The 23,470-nt window shown below is 40.5% G+C and overlaps 1 long non-coding RNA gene across 2 annotated transcripts in view; it reads left to right on the top strand.

Moving 5' to 3' along the window:
- The window catches only part of LOC128118654 (uncharacterized), a 104,113-nt gene that overhangs the window by 19,462 nt on the left and 61,181 nt on the right, over nt 1-23,470 (top strand). For both annotated transcript variants that reach the window (XR_008221292.1, XR_008221291.1), the window contains exon 2: nt 18,550-18,648. This is a non-coding gene — a long non-coding RNA (uncharacterized LOC128118654). The remainder of the gene's footprint in view (nt 1-18,549; nt 18,649-23,470) is intronic.

The raw sequence follows: 23,470 nt of genomic DNA, 5'->3' as shown, positions 1-23,470 counted from the left end.
AGATAAATACCATTTTCTTGCTTGGCTGTCTACCATAGTAGTACTCTTTTATCTTTTTTGAGCAATAAATTACTTTTCTTTATATACAACTTGTTAGAACACTTTCAGCTTCACCAATTAAAAAGTGAAAAGGGGCTGGAGAGATGGCTCAAAGGTTAAGAGCACTGGCTGCTCTTCCAGAGGTCCTGAGTTCAATTCCCAGCAACCACATGGTGGCTCACAACCATCTATAATGAGATCTAGTGCCCTCTTCTGGTGAGCAGGCATATATGTAGACAGAACACTGTATACATAATAAATAAATAAATTAAAAAAATGAAAAAGTAGTTTGATTGTCGGGAAAATGTACCATTGTAAAATGAAGGTCTGGGGAAGTAGCTAAGTTGGTAGAGTGCTTGCTTAGTATACATGAGACCCTGGGTTTGATTCCTCAATATAAACTGGGTGTAGTTCCTCATCTGTTACCCCAGTACTTGGGAGGTGGTAGCAGGAAGGCCAAAGTTTGGATCATCTTTGACTGTATAGCAAGTCTGAGTTTAGTCAGGGCTACACGAGACCGTGTTTGTCAAGAAAAAGAAAAGGGAGATACTGCAAAAGTAGAACTTTTCAAAAGAGTAAAAAGTAAGTCATTCATTAATACTGTTGACAGAAAACCTATAAAAATTTTTGTTAAAACAGACTGTGGAAGATTTTGAGTAGTGACTCAAGATTAGAGTTGGTAGCTTGCATAGGAGTGTCTGATGAGTTTGACCAAGAAATTACAGTTGACTTGTTCTAACAGTTATATATAGGAAGGATTTAATGGTGAAGAAAGAAGTAGAGACAATAGGCTAGTAACCAAAACAGGGAGAACATTAAGACTCTTTCATCAAGTATCTGATATATACAAGGCACTGTGTCTGGTAGGTGCTGGGGATACAGTGGGGACTCTGCTCATGTCACAAAGAAGTTTTCTGTCTAGTGATGGATGGCATCTCTTCAAGGCTTCCAGATGAGTTCCTACACAGCATTTTGGTACTCCATTTTTTTAAATCTTTGCCTGGTTACTAGGGCATTAGATTCTTATTTACAATGGTATGTATTCACTGGAATCAAACTACTTCTTCATTTTTTAAAAATTTGCCAATTGTAAGTATCCTGACAACTTGTATAAAGGAAAGCAATTTATTACTCAAGGAAAAGAAAAGAAAAGAAAAAAAGATAGGAAAGTGGTGCTATGCTAGACAGCCAAGGGAGAAAATGACACCTATCTTAAAGATAACTGAAGATGATGTGGAGAGTTGGGGGTTATATCAGGAGCATGACAGCTAGGCCAGAGCTGTGGTACTAGTCCACCTGATTGATTATGAGGCCTGTGCTAAGACAAGATGAAAAAGAACCCTTTATGACTCCTTCACCCTAGTCCTAACAGTCACCCTTGTAGCTGAGGGGTGGCTAGCTGACTCAGATTTGGAGTTGGTTCAAATAGGAGGTCTCAAAACCATAACAAATGCTCAGTATACCCATTAGACTTGATCTTACTGTCAAATGATCTCCTTTCTAGTTCCTTTATTACTTGAAATATGGTTCTTCAGCTTGATTCAGTGAGCTCCTTGATAAATTCTGCTTTGTATTATTCAGTCCAATTGCCAAATTGGTTCCTAAGCTTTAGTTAAAAAAAAAAAAATCCCAAACCAGGTATAGTGGCACACACCTTTGTTGTTGTTGTTTGGTTTTTCAAGACAGGGTTTCTCCTAGTAGTTTTGGAGCCTGTCCTGGATCTCGCTCTGTAGACCAGGCTGGCCTCGAACTCACAGAGATCCTCCTGGCTCTGCCTCCCGAGTGCTGGAATTAAAGGTGTGTGCTGCCGGGCATTGGTCTACAAAGCAAGTTCCAGAACTGCTGGAGCTGCAACACAGAGAAACCCTGTCTTGAAAAACAAACAAACAAACAAACAAACAAACAAACAAATCCCTACATGAAGGCTGGGTGTAGTGGCACTCAAGAGTCAAAGAGAGACATACAGATCTCTTGAGTTTGAGACAGGCCTGGTCTGTGGAGTTACTTCCAGGCCAGCCAGGGCTACATAGTAAGACTTCTGTTTCCAAATAAACCACAACAAAAAGTGCTAAGTGAGTACTCGTGGCACCTGTTAGTAACCAGGTGGAGACTGTTAGATAGTTGGAAACATGGAATTATGAGTATGGGCCTCAATGTGGGGTCATTGACACACCACCAGCGTCACCTCAGAATTTGTTGGGTGCTGTGGGATGGTCTGTATGTCAAATGTGTTGCTGATTGGTCAATGAATAAATCACTGATTGGCAGTGGCCAGGCAGGAAGTATAGGCAGGACTAACAGAGAGGAGAATGGAGAGAACAGGAAGCTGGGTGGAGGAGACACTGCCAGCCGCCATCAGGATAAGGAAGATGTAAAGTACCGGTAAGCCACAAGCCACGTGGCAAGGTATAGATTAATGGAAATGGATTAATTTAAGCTGTAAGAACAGTTAGCAAGAAGCCTGCCACGGCCATACAGTTTGTAACCAATATAAGTCTCTGTGTTTACTTGGTTGGGTTTGAGTGGTTGTGGGACTGGCGGGTGACAGAGATTTGTCCTGACTGTGGGCCAGGCAGGAAAACTCTAGCAACAGTTGGGAACTCAGTCTCAGGGCCCACCCCAGGCTTACTAATTTTGACTTTTCAGGTGTGGAACTCCAGCAATTTGAGTATTAACAAGCCCTCTTATAGAGAAACTGAACTAGAGCTTAAAAGGAAGATTAAGATATTGATAAAAATTATATGAGTCAGATGTATGATGTTCACTCTTGGGAGAGCGACTAAATTTCTGGAAGAATGAGAAAAGATGAGCACCTGAAGTAGGTAAGCAATCAATGAAATAAAGAATGCTGCTGCAGCTGGGAGTGGTGGCAAAAGTCTTTAGCTGAAGCACTCAAGAGGCAGAGGCAAGCAGACCTCTGTGAGTTCGAGGCCAGCCTGGTCTACAAAGCCAGTTCCAGGACAGCCAGGGCTACACAGAGAAATCCTGTCTTGAAAAACCAGAGAGAAAGAGAGAGACACAGAGAGAGACTGGCTAGCTTACATTTTCAGAGGTTTAGTCCATTATCATCATGGCAGGACATGGAGGCATGCAGGCAGACATGGTGCTGGAGAAGGAGCTGAGAGTTCTGCATTTTGATCTGCAGGCAATAGGAAATAAACTGTGCATGTGAAAAGTCTCACAGGACAGGAAGAGCACAATGGACAATGGGCATAGCTTGAGCATATGAGACCTCAAACCCGCCCCCACAGTGACATTCTTCCTCCAACAAGGCTACATACTAAGGTTGAAACATTCAAATATATGAGTCTGTGTGGGCTGTACCTGTTCAAATCACGAGAGAGAGAGAGAGAGGGAGAGAGAGAGAGAGAGAGAGAGAGAGAGATGCTGCTTAAAAGAGGGAGGTTTTTTTTGTTTTGTTTTGTTTTGTTTTTTCGAGACAGGGTTTCTCTGTGTAGCTTTGCGCCTTTCCTGGAACTCACTTGGTAGCCCAGGCTGGCCTCAAACTCACAGAGATCCGCCTGGCTCTGCCTCCCGAGTGCTGGGATTAAAGGCGTGCGCCACCACCGCCCGGCAAGAGGCTCACAACCAAAAATATAAGAGGGAGATTTTTAACAGTGGTGTTGGGACAAATACAAAGGACCCACCTTTCCCTAGGTCACCAGTAGATGACAAGCACTGTAAAGGCATTATTTAAATCTATTAAGATCATATTAGTGTTGATAAGGTCTTTATGTTCATATTTTAAGCACTCCTTGTGATGCTTATTTCCCTGTAAATATGCATTGATGCTGGGGATGAGGAATGTGGCTCCCTACAGCAGCTGTTGGACGTTGGACTCTCCCTTTCTACTCTGGCTGTCTTAAGCAAAAGGACACTCAGTCACATAACCAAGTGGTCTACTAATATACCAGCAGCAGCTGTCTGGAACACTCCATAGACACCTTGACAAACTACAGGAGGATGGCAGCTGGTTGTCCCTGGCTCCTGATGGTGCAGTCTCAGCCAGAGCTGTTTGAGACAGAGTGTACTGAACTCTTTGCTATCACAAGTCTCAAAGAACTGTAAGTGACCCTGCAACCATTTCCACCTTGACCAGAGCCAGAGCATTTCTGATGGTGGTCTAAATATTGTTGTGACTGGTGCTAAGAGGCATGGCTATATGGTTAGTCCAAAATATATACCTTAATGACTGTGATTAATGCCAAGAGGCAAAACCAAGTGATCCAGGCATCCCTTTCTGGGGCTGTATAAGCAGATAGCTCAGGCTCACTTAGTGAGTTGCCTGAGAGACAGTACTGTGCTGCCTCTCGGTGTTGCAGCATCTGGTCCAATAAAAGGCTTCTCTCAAGTGCTTTCTTTCTTCCTATAGAGTGGTCTTGCTGAGCTGGTAAAGCGAGGAACGCAGCAGCAGCAGCAGAGAGCAGAAGGGTGGTGGTGATGGCAGAGGCAGCAGAACCCCAGTGGCAGTAGCAGCTCAGCCATCAGCAGGCCATGGTGTGAACGCAGTGGAAGCAGCAGCTCAACAGCTGTGCAGTGACCAGGTAAAGAAGGAGGATGGTGGGATGAGAGAGATGGCAAAAGAGGGCAGAGATCTGAGACTGAAAGGGGGTAAAAGGCTCGAAGATGCTAGAGAAGAGAACCTGCAGGCCAGGTTGCTAGACAAGTTCTAGAGAACTCGCAAGTCTTCAAGGCCAAAGGTCTCCGACCTTGGGCTGAGAGCTGTAACAAACACTGGCTGTGCAAGGGCTAAAGGTCTCAGTACTTGTGACCTGAATGAGTACTGTAACACTAGGGGGTACCACTTGCTGCTGCTGCCTGCTGCTGCCTGCTGCTGCCTGCTGCTGCTGCTGCCTGCTGTTAGCACTTACTGATGTCAGACACTGAGTGAAATGAAAATTGCCAGAGGCTAGAACCTGAAGGGCTTCTCCTTGCCTTCCACAATTGGTTTCTGGATATAACCAAAACCTCTCAACTTGTGTGAAATATTTGCATTTAGGTAGATGAGAAAGTCCCAGAGCTACAGATCTAATATTCAAACGTTTTTGGTGGCAGTTGAAAGAAAATTGGTTGTTGGCTGTGGTTGTACATTTCTTTATCTCAGTACTAGGGAGGAGAGGTAAGTTGCTGCAGGTTTAAGGCCAGCCTGAGCTTCACTTGGATAGTAAGACCCTATCCAAGGAGAGAGATGGAGAATGGGGACAGGGAAGGAGAATTGGTGCAGATAACAGAACTAAGTGGCAAGGCAATGAAAGCAAGAACTACTACTTTCCTGTAATGCTTTGGGGGTACAAGAAAGTGACTTGAAATAATGTCAGAATAAGGCTTTGATAGATTTTTTTTTAAAGAAAGGATATGTGCTTTTGCTGTGTAACAAACATTCTAAAGCACAGAGCCTAAGACAATAACTACTATTATAGGTCACCTGTCTGCAGATTAGCTGCTTTCAACATAGCTGGCTTGTGTAGCTAGCTGCAAACCTCCTGGTAGCTTTGCTCTAAACTAGGCTGTTCCACTTACCTATCATTCTTATCCTGGAACCAGGTGGCTTCCATGTTCTTCTCTTGGAAACAGGAAAAGTACTTAAGAAGACGAATAGAAATGCATAGGCATCTTGAGATCCAGTCTCCAAAATAACATATTTGTACTTCTGATTCATTCTGTAGACAGAGCAGTTTATGTGGCTCAGTTCATATTGAAGGGGTGAGAATTAGAATGTCTTTCTGTAGAGGAATTGCAAAGTGATATGCCAAAAGGTGTGGGTTCATAGACAGGTGTTGAATATATAGAACAAGGAAGAGAGGAAAGTAAGGAGAAAGATGGATACCATAGATGTTAAGGTTTAGTGTCCCCACAAAGGTTCATGTGTTAAATGATTGTTCTCCAGGCTGTCATTATTGGGAGGTGGCAGAACCTTTAAAAAGTAAGGCTTCATTGGTGGAAGATACTTAGATCATTGGGTACATGTTTTGAAGGGAAATGTAGAGCCCCTCTCCTTGTTTCCTAGCTCATGATGTCACTGGTCCTCTCATGAGCTCCTGCCATGATATACTGTCTTTACCAGAGACACAAAGCGCTCCAGCCATTGGACTTAGCCTAGAACTTCCGTAACAATAGGCAGAAATAAACCTTGTCTCGTTATAGGTAAATTGATTTCATTATAATGATGGAAAGCTGACTAATACAATAGAGAATTAACATTTGAAAAGAAGAAAGGCACTTCTGGGATTAGAAAGAAGGAGTTTGATTGGGTTTGACTATAGCTGGAGTTTTCCTGTGTCCACCCAGCTCCTGCAGCTGCTCAGACCCAAGTAAACACACAGAGACTTATATTACTTATAAACTGTATGGCCGTGGCAGGCTTCTTTCTAGCTAGATCTTACATCTTAAATTAACACATTTCTATAAATCTATACCTTGCCACGTGGCTCATGGCTTACTGGTATCTGTACATCTTGATTCTCATGGTGGCAGCTGGCAGTGTCTCCTGACTCAGCCTTCGTGTTCCCAGAATTCTCCTCTCTGTTTATCCCGCCTATACTATACTTCCTGCCTGTCTACTGGCCAGTCCGTGTTTTATTTATCCATCAGTCAGAGCAACACATTCACAGCATACAGAAAGACATCCCCAGCATTTGACTTAGTAATAAATTAAATTATTAGCTATCTAGTTAAATTTGAGTTTCAGATAAACAATGAATGCTTTTTTGGAAGTGGTTTTGTTTTGCGTTAAGATCTCAGTTATCTAAGCTAGCCTCAAATTTGTAATCCTCCTGCCTTAGGCTCCTGTAATGTATACCACCATGCTAGGTCTATAGTGAATATGTTTTCTAGTATTAACTGTGTCTCATGTAATATTTAGTAGTTCTCAATTTATCATTTTTTTTTTGAGACAGGGTTTCTCTGTGTAGTTTTCGTGCCTGTCCTGGAACTAACTCTATAGACCAGGCTGGCCTCAAACTCACAGAGATCTGCCTGGCTCTGCCTCCTGAGTGATGGGATTAAAGGCGTGTGCCACCACTGCCTGGCCAATTTATCATTTTTAAATCATCTTAAATACCATTTAAGTACTTTTATAATGTGATATGGGAGTTCTAACATACTAAAATCCTCCTCATTTGAAATTTAGAGTTTAACTGGGCATCTTGTATGTTATCTTCCAACTCTGCTTTTAATGGATTTTAAAAAAGAAAAAAAATTTCTAAAGTGATTTCCAAAAGGATAGGTATGTTTGGGGATTAGGTCTGGAAAAAGTTTGGAAGAGCTGCTGTGGGTGCTATGAAATATCAGAAAATGTTGGCTGAGCAGTTGTGGTGGTTCACTCGGGTGGCAGACTTTCTCCTGGATAAACCCAGCAAAACTTCGCTGGGAAAAGTAGAAATGATTACTCTTACACAGACAAGCTTTTTTTTTTTTCCTTCAGCAGTTGTGAGAGAATATTCAGGTATTGAACTAACTAGAGCCTAGGCTGTCGAGCAAAGCAGATGAAACTAAAAGAAGAATTGGGAGGGGCTGAGAGTCAGGTAGTCACTGTAGGCCAGAGAGTTGGAAGTTCACATAGAAACTGAATCTACAGCCTTGAAGGAATAGTCGTGCATAATAATAGGGTTAAAATTCACTTTTACATTAATTGGAGCTAAATTAAAAGCAAGAGCCCTAGAGACAAGACACCTGATTTTGAATTCTGGTTTTGTTTGTTTACCCAAATGTCCCAGTACCTTAGCTCTTTATTCATAAAGTAGGAATACTACTACTTACTTAATAAATCTTACTGGCTTATTAAGGAGTAAATAAAATAAACCATGTAAACCACTTAGAATATATCCAGCACATAGTAAGTCCTCAAATGTTTGTAATTTTTTTATTATTTGAAATACCATTTAAGGGTATTAATAATTAGTAAATATGAGTGGCTTAGAAAATATTACTTTAAAGAAGAAAAATGTCATGTATACATCCATTGAGCATTTTCTTCCTCAGCTAGCAAATGGTGTGTTTGTAAATACATCACTGTTCTCTACCTGTTAAAGTTGAAGCTCATACACCCTTGATCATTTAAAGTTGTTTTCTTTAGTATTATTACTAGGAAATAATTACACTTGAATCATATCTGTCTCATTTCCCTCTAGGTGAACATGCTTTGGGATTTTCAGTTTGAGTAATTCCTGTGGGCTCTGCCACCCAGCAAGTTAAAGACAGAATTCCTCCTGGGAGGTTGTGTTCTGGGAATGTGAGCAGCTTGTTTTCATGAGACACGCCCCTTACTCCGGCCCCTGTTAGAAGCTGTGCTATTAGTTCTGTTAACTTTTGTTTTTCTTTTATCATAACACAGTTTCTCAAATTCTCAAATTCAGAATTTTTGAAAAGTAAATATTTTATGAGGGCACTTCGCTTTTATAAAGAAAAATTAAACTGCTCATCTGTATTTTTCTCTGAAAATAAACAGACACATTAGTTGATGTTTTTATCTGGGAAGAAAAGAGGACAAAGAATGGCTTTGCTTCTAATATTTTAAAAGAAGACAGTATTCTCTGGTGGAGTCTTGTAAGGAATTACGGGATTACCAGTTTCGTACACAACCAACTTAAATGCATTCTTTATCTTTAAAGGGAAGGACCATTGAGTAAGTCACATGTGTTCAGTCTTGTCTCCTGTAATCATAAACTACACAAACACATTACTCGGTACTCAAGGGGGTAAGGGACATTTGAAGCAGGACTTGCCCTTGAGACCTTTTCCTAGTTGAAGAATAGTGCAATGAAAGCCGACACATAGAAGATAACAGGAAACACCTTCCAGCCCTCCTCTACCTGATGCTTGCTCTTCTCCTTTGTCCTCTAAGGACTTTGGTTCTAATGATTGTTCTGCAGAACTTAGAGGGACATTGTAGAAGACATATCAGATTTCATGTATTGTTTTTCTGCCACAATTAGTGTTTTCTTTTATGTCATACCATAGGGTTTTTATTTGTTTGTTTCTATTTTTCAAGACAGGTTTTTCTTGGTGTAGCCCTGGCTGTCCTGCAACTCTCTGTAGATCAGGCTAGCTTCAAACTCAGAGACAGCCTGCCTCTACTTCCCATGTGCTAGGATTAAAGGTGTGTGCCACTAACCTGCAATGTTTTAGGGTTTTAACATATTTTGTTTGTAAAAGAAATTGATTGCAGGTAGATTAGGCTGGCCTTGTACGCACACAGATCTGACTGCCTCTGCCTCATGAGCACTGGGATTAAAGGTGTGGGCCACCACTGCTCAGCAGAGATGCTTTATTAAAAGATTAATTTAAATGTTTATATTAATTGTGGTGAACTTTTAAATATTTTAAAGTACAGTAAAAATGTGTAAAGATGATTACTATTGAGAGATTTTATTTGAAAAATTGATGTGCTTGAATGCTTTTTTTTTATGTGCATTGTTGTTTTTGCTGGTATGTATGTCTGTGTGGGAGTGTCAGTAGTTAGCTGCCATGTGGGTAGTGGGAATTGAACCTGGGTCTTCTGGAAGAGCAGTCAGTGCTCTTAACCAGTGAGCCATCTCTCTAGCCCCACCTGTATGCTTTTTTAAAGTGCTAGTCTATAGTTTAATCAGAAAGTAAAGATTAAAACAAAATAAAGTATTAACATCCTTAGAGACATAAAGATCTTTCATTTGTATTTATTTAGTAAGAAAATCTACCTCAATTCAGTTAAATTTTATGTTTTGTTTTCTTTGAAAGAAGTTCTCACTCTAGCTAAGACTGACCTTAAACTTGCTTTCATCCTCCTGCCTCAGCCTCCCCAATGCTAGAATTGTAGACATAAGCCCTCATAACCAACTTAAAAAAAGTGAAACTTTCACTGTAGATGTTTGAGAACTGGAAAAATGTTATTGCTTTAATCCACACTTGAAAGAATTTGTATAAGTCAGAATATTTTAAATATCCATGATTTGCTAACTTGTAGTAAGTTGTATTTCAAAAGCTTTTAGTAGTTAGCCTATTTTTGAAACTACAGTATCTGTACTGACATATTATTAAAGATCAAAATAATGGGGGACTTCATTATACTATTGGCCTTACTTCTACATATTTGCAATTTTCATAATAAAAAAGGTCTACAAACCCTTTAGACATTAATTTCAGAAGTCTCCAAAAGATCAACAGTAGACATACATTTTGTTTACATTCATCTCCCTCCCCCAACTTCTCCGAGATACAGCCCATCTTCCTGCCCACCCAAGTTCCTGCCTCACTGTCCTTCCTCTCTACTCCTCCCCCTTCCCCTGCCCCCTCCTCTCAGTCCAGCTGATGCTGGCCAACTACTCTTGGATGTGGGACTTGCTTTGGGGTGTGGTTACTATAGGTGGGTCACACCATTAAAGAAAATTGATTCTCTGTCAGGTGTGGTGGCACACTCCTTTAATCTCAGCACTAGAGAGACAGAGGCACACAGATCTCTGAGTTCGAGGCCAGCCTGGTCTACAGAGTGAGTTCTAGGACAGCCAGGGCTACACAGAAAAATTCTTTCTCAAACAAACAAACAAACAAACAAAGAAAACCATTATTTTCCATCTCCCAACAATGATCAAATAGAGCTCCTCCACTAGGTAAGGGACTTTATGGCCACCTCCCACACTCCATGGTGAGAATCTGTGTGGTTGAGCTTGCACAGGTCTTCCCCATGCTGTTACAGTGTGTGCCTCTGCTTTGTGTCTGGAAAACACTGTCTGTTTGTAGTCATCCACCACCTCTGCTTCTTCAGTCTTCCTGCCCCCTCTTCCTTAATGACCCCTGAATCTTGTGGAGAGAGTGTGATAGAGATGTCTCATTTCTGTGTTTCTTATCATCTTAACCAAGCTGGAGAGATGGCTCGGTGATTAAGTATTGGTCTTGCAGAGGACCCAAGTTTGGCTCCCATCATCCATAAGGTGTAGGGTCTTGCTGCTACCTGTAACTTCCGCTTCGGGGGATCCAGCACTCTCTTCTGACCCTCCAGGGCAATTGCACTTACATGCATATACACCCACACAGACACATATACAAAACTAAAAATGAAAATAAATCCTTTAAAAACAATCTTAAGATGCCTGTTAGCTTCTTGAGTCAGTTTTTAGTAATTCACCTAATTCATCATATTTAGAAGAAATCTATCCACTACAATGAGAAAATGCCTCCTTTGAACTGAAATACTAGGAAATATCACAACATGTTTTCCCTTCTATGAATAGGAATCAAATTCTGCCATAGGGATCATATCTGCCATGTTAAGTCTTAAGCTTTCTCAGCAAAAGTAACAGGACCTTCCAGAGTGAAGAGATAGAGGAATACACTCTGTACATACCACTCTGAAGTTGTTCCTTTGTCAGGGTGAGTTAGGGAGTCAAAAACCTCATATACTTAGGATGATGTCTGTGATAAGTCTTTAGCTCTCTCAACAAAAGTAGTAGGAGCCGGGCGGTGGTGGCGCACGCCTTTAATCCCAACACTCGGGAGGCAGAGCCAGGTGGATCTCTGTGAGTTCGAGGCCAGCCTGGGCTACCAAGTGAGTTCCAGGAAAAGGCGCAAAGCTACACAGAGAAACCCTGTCTCGAAAAACCAAAAAAAAAAAAAAAAAAAAAAAAAAAAAAAAAAAAAAAAAAAAAGTAGTAGGAATTAAGTTTTAACAGTCATGTTTTTCTCAAATTTGGCTTCTGTGGGCTAGAGAGATGGCTCTGTTGGTAAAATGCTTGCTTGCTATTCAAATAAAATATGAAGACCTGAGTGCAGACCTCCAGCACACATGTAAAAAGGTAGGCATAAGCCCAGCACTGGGGAAACAGAGACAGGAAATTTCTGGAGCCCTCTGACAAGCCGGTCTATCTGAGTTGGTGAGCTCCACATTCAGTGAGAAACCCTGTCTGAAAAAATAAGGTGGAGAGTGATCAAGGCAGACACCCAATATTGACCTCTGGTTTCCACATACAGGCATAACTGTATACACGTGCATCAGCACATACATATTCGTATGCCACATACACATAAAAGTTAGCGTCCAATTATTTTCATCTTTAAGTAAATTTCTGACATAGGAAAATTTTGGTTAATATACGTCCAAGACCACAAAAAACAAACCCTTATGCCAGGCGTGATGGCACATGCCTTTAATCCCAGCACTTGGGAGGCAGAAGCAGGCAGCTCTCTGTAAATCTGAGGCCAGCCTGGTCTACAGAGCTAGTTTCAGACAGCAGGGCTACACAGAGAAACTCTGTCTTGAAAAACCATAAATAAATAAATAAATAAATAAAACTTGAATTAAAACAAAAACTGGAATATAAGCATAGATCTTAAATTATTAACAAACTGGTGTAAAAGTCATGTGGCTGAAATAATGCTTATCAGGAACCTGTGAGCACTAAAATGTTTTTAGACTCCCCGAGAGTGGTAAATGGAAGCAGAAAGATAAGCTCCACTGCTTCTGGCATGCCAACCTGTTCCATGAATCCAATTTGACCTTCAATTCCTATTTCTCAAAATGCTCTGAGCAAGACTTTAGAGGTACAGACCTGTGTTAATGATTTCCTTATTTTGAACATATATGTAAAATACAAAGATCTGTAGAGCAAATGCTTCATGGCTAGAACAAGATGGGCAGGATTCAGAAAGTGTAGTAGGTGGAAATAAGGCCCCCTTCAGAATTAGAAATTCTAAGTATTACAGTGTTCTTTGTCCCTAAACAGGTCATGTAACTACCCCCCAGAATAATTCATAAAATGATTTAGTTGAAATAAACCAGCTTTGTTCCTTCTAGCAGTGAAAATCATTCCCATACTATCAATGATAATATTAGATCATGTAAATCTTCAAGTGCTGATGTGGTGTGTAGGTTATCCTGTCTGCTCATAGACTCCAACCTGGCATGGCAGCCAGAGAATGTGTGTATTTGTGAGTTACTGACTGCAGGCTCCCAAAGCTCACTGCCTTTCCCAGAAGCAGTGATATAACCCAATGGGAGTAATGTCAGTAGTCCTAACGCTAAGAAAATCAAGTACACATTGAGTCAACTAAACTTCCTACAGCATGGTGAATCTCACCTTCCCCAAGACCATTAGATAGAACAGCCTATATGCTAAGTACCATGCTAACTAGACTTTACTTGTGTTACTACATTCGTCCTCCCAATAACCCTCAGAGGTGAAAATGTTGTCCTCCTTTTTACAGAGGAGAAACTTTCCCAAAAACTAGTTAGTGGTGGATGTGATGAATAGTGAAGCTCTATTCAGATCTGCTGTGATCAAACCCGTCCACAAAATAGTTAATGGATTTTATGATTACAAGGCCCTTACTGCCATTAGTTGTATACTCACTGGCAGCTTGAAGCAACCCTGGCTTCTTTGCTTCTGCCTAGCCAATGCAGTAATAAGAAGTAACCTACTTTGTACTCAAGACCCCTCACACCATATCCAGATAGCTTTCATTCCTTTTCTGGTTGCTGTGATAAAATACCTTGACAAAATCAACTTAAGGAGAAATGGTTTATTTCAGCTCACAGCTCAAGGAATAGTAAGTACACCATAGTATAGAAGTCAAGGAAGTGGGGGCTTGGAGCAGTTAGCCACTTTACATCCACAGTCATAAGTAGACAGCACTGAATGCATGTCTGCTACTATCTGCTCCTTTTCTCCTTTTCTCTTAGACAGCCTTTAGAACGGTGCCACTCAGGGTGAGCAAGTCTTTCTACCTCAAACGACATAATCAAGTTAAGCCCCAATAGATGTGCTTAGAGGGCCATCATCTTCCAGGTGATTCTAGATTTTCTCAGGTTGACACCACTAAACATCATGTCAGCAAAAGCACATTCCATGTTCTCCTATTATTCTGGAGTCCCACTTGAATGCCCTGGAAACTTCACAACATTTTGCATCTAGTTTATTATTTATGTTAACTTTCTCTTACAGTGACAAATACCTGAGTTAACCAAGAAAATGTTCATTTTTGTTCATAGTTTTAGGGTTTCAATGCATGGCCATTTGGCACCATGACTTTGGGCCTGCTGTAAGACAAGCACAAAATGATAGGAAACACATGGTTGAGCAATCTACTCCTCTATGGCAGCTAAGAAGCAAAGAAAGAAGGATTCTGTGTTCCATGATCCCCTTGGAGCGAATGACCTTCCATTCAGCCTCACCTCCTCAAGGCTCCACCACTCAACAGAGCCTGCGGTGGTGACCAAGCCTTTAATGTTTGGGGGGAACATTGAAGATTCAAACTGTAGTACACCCAAGAGGCAATTCTCAAATAATATCAAGTAAAATCCTTCAAGGACACCAATCCTGCAACTGGTGGTACTAAGAATGCCAGAGGAAGAGTTTCCGGTCAAATAGTGTAACTCAGGAAGGAGCCTGCCCTCAAGTTGGTAGCTCAGGAGGATGCAAGTTAAAATCCTAAAGAACTGAAGTTGTCGGAGGAGTCTTTGGCCCACAAGAATTTCTCCTGCATCAGTAAGTGTGCAGGTTTTTGTTTTTGTTTTGTTTTGTTTTGTTTGTCAGCTTGACACTAAAGTCATCTGGGAGGAGGGAACTTCAACTAGCAGATAGCAGATGGTCATTGATGATTGAATTGAAGAAGAGACAAAAACTTAGCCAGGTGTGGTGGCATACACCTGTAATCCCAGCATTTGTGAGGTAGCTACGGTAAGATCAGACTTGCAGGACAAGCCCGGACTACATGAGATCCTGTCTCATAAAATAACAGATCAGCCGGGCGGTGGTGGCGCACGCCTTTAATCCCAGCACTCGGGAGGCAGAGGCAGGTGGATCTTTGTGAGTTCGAGGCCAGCCTGGTCTCCAAAGCGAGTTCCAGGAAAGGCGCAAAGCTACACAGAGAAACCCTGTCTCGAAAAACCAAAAAAAATAAAAAAAATAAAAAAAATAAAAAATAAATAACAGATCAACCAAAGGAAAAAACAAAAACAAAAAACCCCTCATTGTTAATGATAAGAAAATTAGAGGTAACTTACATGCCTGACTTGGTTAAAAGCAGATTCCATGAGAACTAGAACCAGTAATAACCATGGCGTTTACTAAGGTGCCATTGGTTAAATACAGTGTCTTAATCTTTTAAATACAATGAGTGAGTATATATATATATATATATATATATATAAGAATATATTGTATCATTGTTAAAATTATATATTAATTTTATTTATTAACCATATATTAATGCAGCCATTTAAAAAGATGCTTTCTAAAAGCAAATCTCTCTTCCACATCTTTACCCTAAAACCTGAAAGTCAGTATTAATAGCAATTTTATAACCAACAAAAGTTGAGAATAATGTTATTGACCTCCAGCTGGTGACTAGAACAATAAACATGTATACAGTGTTTATTCATAGACTAGAATTCTACTGAGCAATACAAAGAACCAAATTAACATGGATGATTATGGGTGTAGTAAGCTAAGTGACAGAATCTAGACCCAAAGGTAAGTGTGTAATTCCACTTGTGTAGTATTATAGAGAAAGAAAAACTATAGGGCTAGAAAACATGAATGATTGCTAGGGGGAGGTAAGTGCCGATTAACTGCAATTTAACAGAAGGAAGTTTTTGTGGGTGATGAAACTGTTCTGTCTTTTTTCTTAAGGTTTGTTTTTATTTATGTGTGCGTCTCTCTCTGTGTACATGGACACCAGAACAGGGTGTCAGATCCCCTGGAGCTAGAGTTCCAGGAGGTTATGAATCTCCTGGCTTGGGTGCTGGGAACAGAAACTCAGTTCTCTGGAAGAGCAGTACGTGCTTGTAACTGCTGCGCTGTTTCTCCAGCCCGTTACTGTTCTGTCTTGATTGTAGTGGATATGTGACTGCATCATCAAATCTCAGGGGACTGGCTGAGCGATGGCAGTGCATGCCTTTAATCCCAGCACTCAGGATCTCAGGACCATCTTGGTCTACAGAGCAAGTTCCAGGACAGCCAGGGTTACACAGAGAAACTTTGTCTTGGAAAACAAAACAAAAACCTCATGGACTGTATTGCTTGTCATATAGCAGGCTGCCTGTACCCTTCAGCTCTAGGATGGACTGAGAGCAGTGAGACAGGCGGGCTCCAACTGCCAGCTTGGGGAGACCTAGGCCTCCTGCTTCATTCTGCATGGCTCTCTGCTGCTGCTAGATCCACCTCACACTGAAAACGGAACAGATGGTGATTTCTTGCCCCCCATTTTCTCTGGAACATTCTTAATCCACAGAGAAATTTCGAAGGGAAAAAAGGCCTCCATTATTAAATGTGCAGTCTTCTGGTCCTTATGAGCATAAATTGTACCTAATTAGAATATTTCTATCATTCACGTTCATTTTGTATTTCTCAAACTATTTAAACATGGATAAGTCAAACGTTCCTGGAAATGGCTACATGGACATTGTCTGGTAGTGGAAACTTGTAGAAAACCATTAGAAAACAAACTCAAAGCTGAAATTTGAGTCAACAAAACAAACAGTTCTACCTAAGAATTACAATTGCTTTTCTCTGTCCTTAAGAATAAGAGAAATAAACCGGGCGGTGGTGGTGCACGCCTTTAATCCCAGCACTCGGGAGGCAGAGCCAGGTGGATCTCTGTGAGTTCGAGGCCAGCCTGGGCTACCAAGTGAGTTCCAGGAAAAGGCGCAAAGCTACACAGAGAAACCCTGTCTCGAAAAACCAAAAAAAAAAAAAAAAAAAAGAATAAGAGAAATAGCTTTTTTTTACACCTTTAAATGAATATATTTTTAAGAACCAGTGGGTTTGCTTAATTGTGTTTCAGGTTTAGTCCCCAAAAGTGTTTAATGAGTCTTTTGAGTTATTGATTGGTTGTTAGTATTCATGATGATTATACATGTTTTCTGTACATAAACAGCAGTTGTTCATGGGAATTTGCCTAATTCCCACTAAATAACCTTTCATAGAGAAGAGAGACAGAGACAGAGGGAGAGACAGACAGACAGATAGAGGGGGGAATATGAATTAATGTGGCTTCCAATAATGGTGAAATTTAGACATGAATTACTTTTCTCAAATAGAGAATAAGATTTAGGACACGTTGTCTATAAAACACCAAGACTACCTTCTTATTTTCCTGAGTTGTATCAGCACAAGGGCATTAACTGATAATTAGTGTCTGTATAACCTCATAGGAGATTTTTATGGATTTATGATGTTGATAAGTACACAGCATGTGTATGACAGTTTACATCCTTCTTTATTGGAGAGTACTTTTATTAGAAATACTTGCATGATATGAAAATGCACACCACTTTAAGATTTCTATGTGAGTTGCCTATTTGAAAGCTTCATGGTTCGAGGCCAGCCTGGTCTACAAAACAAGTTCCAGGACAGCCAGAGCTGTTACGCAGAGAAGCCCTGTCTCAAAAAACCAAAAAGAAAAAAAAGGCCTCGTGGTATTTCTGAAAACATTTTTAATCTTCTAGCCTCTTACAGTAAGCATTTTCCTCCCTCTGACATTAATTTCCTCCTTAAGGTTTTCACTTCTGTAGTAATCTTAGAGTAAATGGAAGTACACATAATAATAAGCCCATCTAGATTTTTAACGCCCTGATTTTTCTTAGGTAGTCTTGTAATAAGGAAGTAATTCAACGCAGAAAACATCAGTTCTGCACGTGCACACTGAGCTACAAACTGGCCAATATCCCATTCACTTAGTGCTATATATCTGAGCACATCCACCCTTACATTAGGACAGACAAGATTTGCTCTCTCCCTGGAGTAGCATATGCATAATAAAAAGTAAATAAATATTGATAATTGCTTCTATATGTGCAGAAATTTAGAAGCAAACTGTTAGAGGACTGTTTCAGTTGTATCTAAGGCTTCAAGAGCAAGCATAGCAAATCTAATCTGTTCATTCTCCTGTTTTTGTAATGCGCTACATCATACCTTCCTCAAGCACCAATACTGTCTTGTTTTTTCACCCCTTACTTCCTATGTCCGTGAGAAAAAGGAATAATCAGAAAAAACTTAGAGAAACCACCTCACTACAACCACTGCATGAGTCGCCTACCTCTATCTGAATTGTCTGCCTTTCCCCCTTGTGAATGAAATGTTCCTAGCTCCGCAGCTCTGCAATTCGTACCTTAGGTCTCGTACTTACCTTACTTACTGATTATGATTTAGCAGCTTTCTCCACTCTCCTGCATCATCACTCTCATTTGAATGAACTAGAAACCACCTTGCTAGAAACAATAATCAGTTTTCTAGGATTCTGTTTTTAAGGTTTATTTTTTAAGGTTATTTTTATTTTTGTTTATGTGCATGTGTGTGGTGATTGGCACAGCTTTGGAATCAACCTGACTTGGGCAACAGGGAATGAAGAAACAACAGACTCATTGTGGTAGTTTGAATGTAGTTGACCCCCATAAGGTCATAAGGAGTGGCACAATTAGGAGGTTTTGGCTTTGCTGGAGTAGGTATGGTCTTGTTGGAGGAAGTGTGTCACTGTGGGGGTGGGATTTGAAGTCTCACACATGTTTAAGCCAAGTCTCAGACCACTTCCTATTGCCTGCAGGTCAAGATGTAAGAACTTTCAGCTCCTTTTCCAGCACCATGTCTGCCTGTATGCTGCCTTGCTTCCTGCCATGACGATAATGGACTAAACCTCTGAACTGTAAGCGAGCCACTCCAAGTAGATGTTTTTCCTTTGTAAGAGTTGCACTGGTCTTAGTGTCTCTTCACAGCAATAGAAACCCTAACTAAGATATTCATAAAAAGCTGAGACCCATGGATCATACACTCTGATGGAGATACACCATCAGCAGCCCAGAAACTTGGTATGTTCATTATATACAATATGAACAAGGAGCATGTTTATTACATTCAGCGAACTGAAGAGGCAGGTTAGCTAATTTTGGTGGTGGTGGGGTGTCTCTGTAAAGGAGTAGTTCCAGGCTATATTCATTCTTGAGGAAGAAGCTGTGGTTGATACTTTCTGCACACACTGTCAGCATCCATACTTGGACTAGGGGAAGGCCTTACCATTCTCTTGAGCCTGAAATAGGGAGAGGGGTCTGAGGTGTTGACATCCTTGACATGGCCATGCTCATGTCAACAATTCACATTCACTCCAGACTTTGTCTGCTCCAGACTTTGTCTGCTCTCTACCCCAGCCCCTGTGTATGTTCTGTGTGGGTGGGTGGGTACCCAAAGAGGCCAGAAGAGGACATCAGACCCTCTGGAACTGGAGTTACAAGCATTTGTAAGCCACCTTACATGAGTGCTAGAAACCAAGCCCAGGTTCTCTAGAGGATCAGGAAACTCTCTTAACCGCTGAGCTAGCTCTCTAGCCCCTATTTTTATTTAGTATGTGTAGTATGGTGGGGGGAGTATGTGCACATAAGTGCATGTTGTTGAAATTTTCTCTGGGCCTCCAACCAGCTCCCAAATAAAGACACAGAGACTTACTATTAATTATGAATGCTTGGCCTTAGCCTAGGCTTGTTTCTAGCTGGCTTTATTTTTTAACTTAGATCAACACATTTCTATTAATGTGCTGTCCGGGGCTCATTTACCTTTTCTACATACTGTCCATCCTGCTTTCCTGCTTCCTCCATGTCTGGCTGATTGGCCCCTGGCTGACTGGCCTTTGGCTGGCTAGCTGGCTGGCTTCCCTTTTCTCTCTGTCCACCACTGCCTATTCCTCCTCTGCCTAGCTATTGGCCAGTCAGTTTTTTATTAAACCAATCAGGTGGCTTAGGCAGACAAAGTAAAACAGCAACACATCTTTACATAGTTAAACAAAAACAACATACCTTTATGTAATTAAACAAATGCAATACATCTTTGCAGAGTTAAACAGTTATTCTGCAACACAAACAAGTGTAACACATCTTTACTTAAACAAATATTCTATTCTACAAGTGCAGGTGCCCGAGGAAGATGTGTTAGATATTATAAGTGATTGTGAGCTGCCCATTGTGGGTACTAGGAACCAAACTCAGATCTTCTGTAAGAGTAGTGTGCACTCAACCACTGAGCCATCTCTCCAGCTCCAGTTATCTGGAATTTTTGCAGTAGCCTATCTAGTATCCTTTCAGTTCCCTTCACTTTTGACATATTTTCATCATGACAGCCAGAACGATGTTGTTAGTATCTAAGATTGTCATTTCACCTTTCTGCTCAGAACCTTCTGGAGGCCTCACACTTACTGAGTGTAAAAGTTGAAGTCCTACAAACCCTTACTTGGTCTTCCTCGACCTCTTTCCCTAACAATGCATGCTGTGTTCCTTTGGCTCTTCCTGCACCAGCCATACCGGCTTCTTTATTTTTTCTTGAATACCCAGGTATACTCCCAATATTTGGCCCAAATTTTCACATCTTCTTCCTGATTCCTCAAATGTCAGTATTCCTCAGATATCACCTAATCAATGAAGTCTTTGCTGCCTGTGAACTCTGAAAGTATAGCTCACTGTAAATGCACTTGCCCAGCATACAGGAAGGAACTGGATTCTGTCCCTTGTGGGGGTTGGGGGAGAAATTATTTTCTCCTCCTTCCTGCTCTGTTTCCCCTTATTACCATTATCACCATCCTGTAAAATACAATACATTTTTACTTATTAGTTGTTTATGTTATGTCTCATCTGCTCTAAGATCCTTAAGCAGTGTGGGATTTTCACTCCTTTGTACCTCCCTCACAGGTTACTAGTATGTTCCTGGAACATAGCAAGTAGCCTATAAACATTGTTGAAGAACAAATCTGTTTCTATGAAGGTATGACTAGAAAATGACTTGGGAAATAAATGTAAATTGAATTTGTTCTCACCTTTTTTCACCATTTCTGTTTCATAGAATTCATGTGTTTAGCTTCAAATGGCCTAACCTAAGCATTCCCCTTTCTAGGAATTATGGATGTCTTCTCCTATATAGTTTAAGAGAAATACACAGTGAAAGAATTATGTACCTCAGGGCTGGCCAGACGCCTCAGTTGGTAAAGAAAGACACTGCTACCAAGCCTGATGACCTGAGTTTGAACTTTGGAACTTACTTGAAAAAAGGAAAGAACCATCTTATACACACGTTTTTCTCTGACCTCCACATGCTCATGGCGTGTGTGCCCACACATAGAAATAAATGGTTTTGTCCATTTTTTCTCTTGTTGTTGAGATTAGAATTATAACTTTTCTCCCTTCCCTTTTGTGTCTGCAAACCTTCTCACGTGCCCCTCCTTATTTGCTTTCAGATTCATGGCCTCTTTTTCATTAATTGTTGTTCCACGCTTATGTGTGTATAAATATATATTCCTAAATATAAACTGCTCAGTCCATATAATGCTGTTTATATGTACATTTTCAGGGCTGATCATTTGGTTTTGGATGACGAGTTTGTGTGCTCTTCCACTTCTCCCACTCTGAACATTCCTTATTTGCCTTTGCGTAGGCTTGAGGCCTCATGAGCTTTTCCCCATCCACTTTGCCCTGTCTACTGGTGCTGTTCTTCAGCTCGTATTTAGGCAGTCATGTTGGTGGAACTTTATGGTTGGTGTATGCCTTTAATCCTAGCACTCAGCAGGCACAAGCAGGCAGGTCTCTGTGAGTTCAAGACCAGCCTAGTCTACATATTGAGTTCCAGGTCATCCAGGGCTGCTAGTGAGACTGGCCCTCTCTAAAAACAAAATGTTGCTTAATTTCCAAATATTTTGAATTTTTATAGAAAACTTTTCTTGATTTTTGTTGATTTCTAGTTTCTATTTTTCTTGATTTCTAACTTAATTAGATTTTAAAATAAGAACTGTTTTTATAATTCCAATCCTTTTAAATATTTCGAGACTTGTATACTGACCCAGTGGACGGTCAGTATGAATATGAAGAATGTTTGAAAAGAAAATGTGTATATAGCAGTTGTGGAATGGTGTGTTCTGTAACATCAGATAGGCTGGGTTGTTTGATAATATTACTGAAATCTTCCATGTCCTTGTTGATTTTCGGTATGTTTGTTCTGTCAATTACTTTATCAATCAAAGAAATTGGAGTTTCTATGACTGTAACTTTATCATACCTCCTTTCAGTTGTATTAGCTTTTATTTGTATTTTGAAGCTTTGTTAGGTAGATGAATATTTAGAATGGTTATATTTTCCTGATGATTGACCCTTTTCCCATTTTGAAATATTTCTCTTTATTTCTGGCAATGCCTATCCTCTAACCTAAAGTATACTTTGCTAGTAGCCACTAGTTCATCTTCATTATGACCAAAGTTTAAAATATGTATCTTTACCTATCCTTTTGTTTTAATTTGTGCTTTTATATTTAAAACATATTTCTTAATGATAGCTACAGTGCTTCATTGTCTAGTCTGACATTTCTGCCTAATTAGTATGCTTAGTTCATTTGCAGCTAATGTAATTATTGACATGACTGGGTTTATCTCCATCTTGCTGTTTTATTTGTTTGTTCATAGTCTCTCTCTCCCCCTCCCTCCCTCCCTCCTTCTCTCCCTCTCTCTCTTCCTCCCCACCGTGTGTGTATACATGTGTGTACTTGTGTATATAGAGGCCCAAGGACAGCCTCAGATTGTCCAGCTTGTTTTCTGAACTGACCTGGAGCTCACCAAGTAGGGTAGGCTGGCTGGCCAGTGAGCCCCGGAGAGCCTCCTGTCTCTACCTTTTCAGTCTTGGACTACAAGTGTGAGCTACCACACCTGACTTGGTTGTTTCATTTGGGTTTTGGAGATGGAACTTAGGCCCTCCTGCTAGAACTATGTAGTAAGAATGTGTCTCAAAAAAAAAAAGTAAGTTTATTCCTGTGAGCATCCTTCTGACTGAAGCAAATGGATGTATCCTACACAATATGTATGCATTTATGATATCCAAGTTCTGCCCATGCAGGTAATAGTGAATTATAGCTAGCTCAGGTTTCCAAGAAACTGGAAAAAGGTTTAAAAACATTAGTGTTAAAGGTGCCAGTGAGCTTCTACCCAGTAAGTTATGATCACACACATTTATGATAGTCTTAACCTGCCTGATGATTGATCTTTTACTAGCATGTATTATTTAAATGTGAAAATATCATGTTCATGTTTAAAATGTTAAGAGCACTTTAAAAGTCTTCAATGTGATGCTAGATCACACCTTAATACTTCAACAATAATTTAAAATACCATAAAATAGTTGTCTTATACATTGTTTAACTCTATTCCCTACTTGTGAGCTCCCCAGTTTACAATATGTTTCTGATTCCAATCTCTTAACATGGATCAGTTCAGTTATATGTTTGGTAAATGCTCATTTAGCGATGTGCTCTCTATTCTATAGCTAGCTAGCTAGATGGGTGAATGGATAGGTAAGTAGGTAGGTAGGTAGGTATGCAGGTAGGTAGATATCGGGGACTGAGGGGGTCCAGCCCCTTGATAGTCCCCTCCAAGTGTCCAGGAAGAATCTACAACCAGCTGATAATTTAATCTTTGATGAGTCTATGTACACGAAACACCTTAGTCCATA

The sequence above is a fragment of the Peromyscus californicus genome, unplaced genomic scaffold (assembly GCF_007827085.1).
Source record: "Peromyscus californicus insignis strain IS unplaced genomic scaffold, ASM782708v3 Scaffold_22__1_contigs__length_63687245, whole genome shotgun sequence".
Lineage (NCBI taxonomy): Eukaryota > Metazoa > Chordata > Mammalia > Rodentia > Cricetidae > Peromyscus > Peromyscus californicus.
Note: the sequence above shows the minus strand (reverse complement) of the source record. Positions and strands in the feature narration are given on the sequence as shown.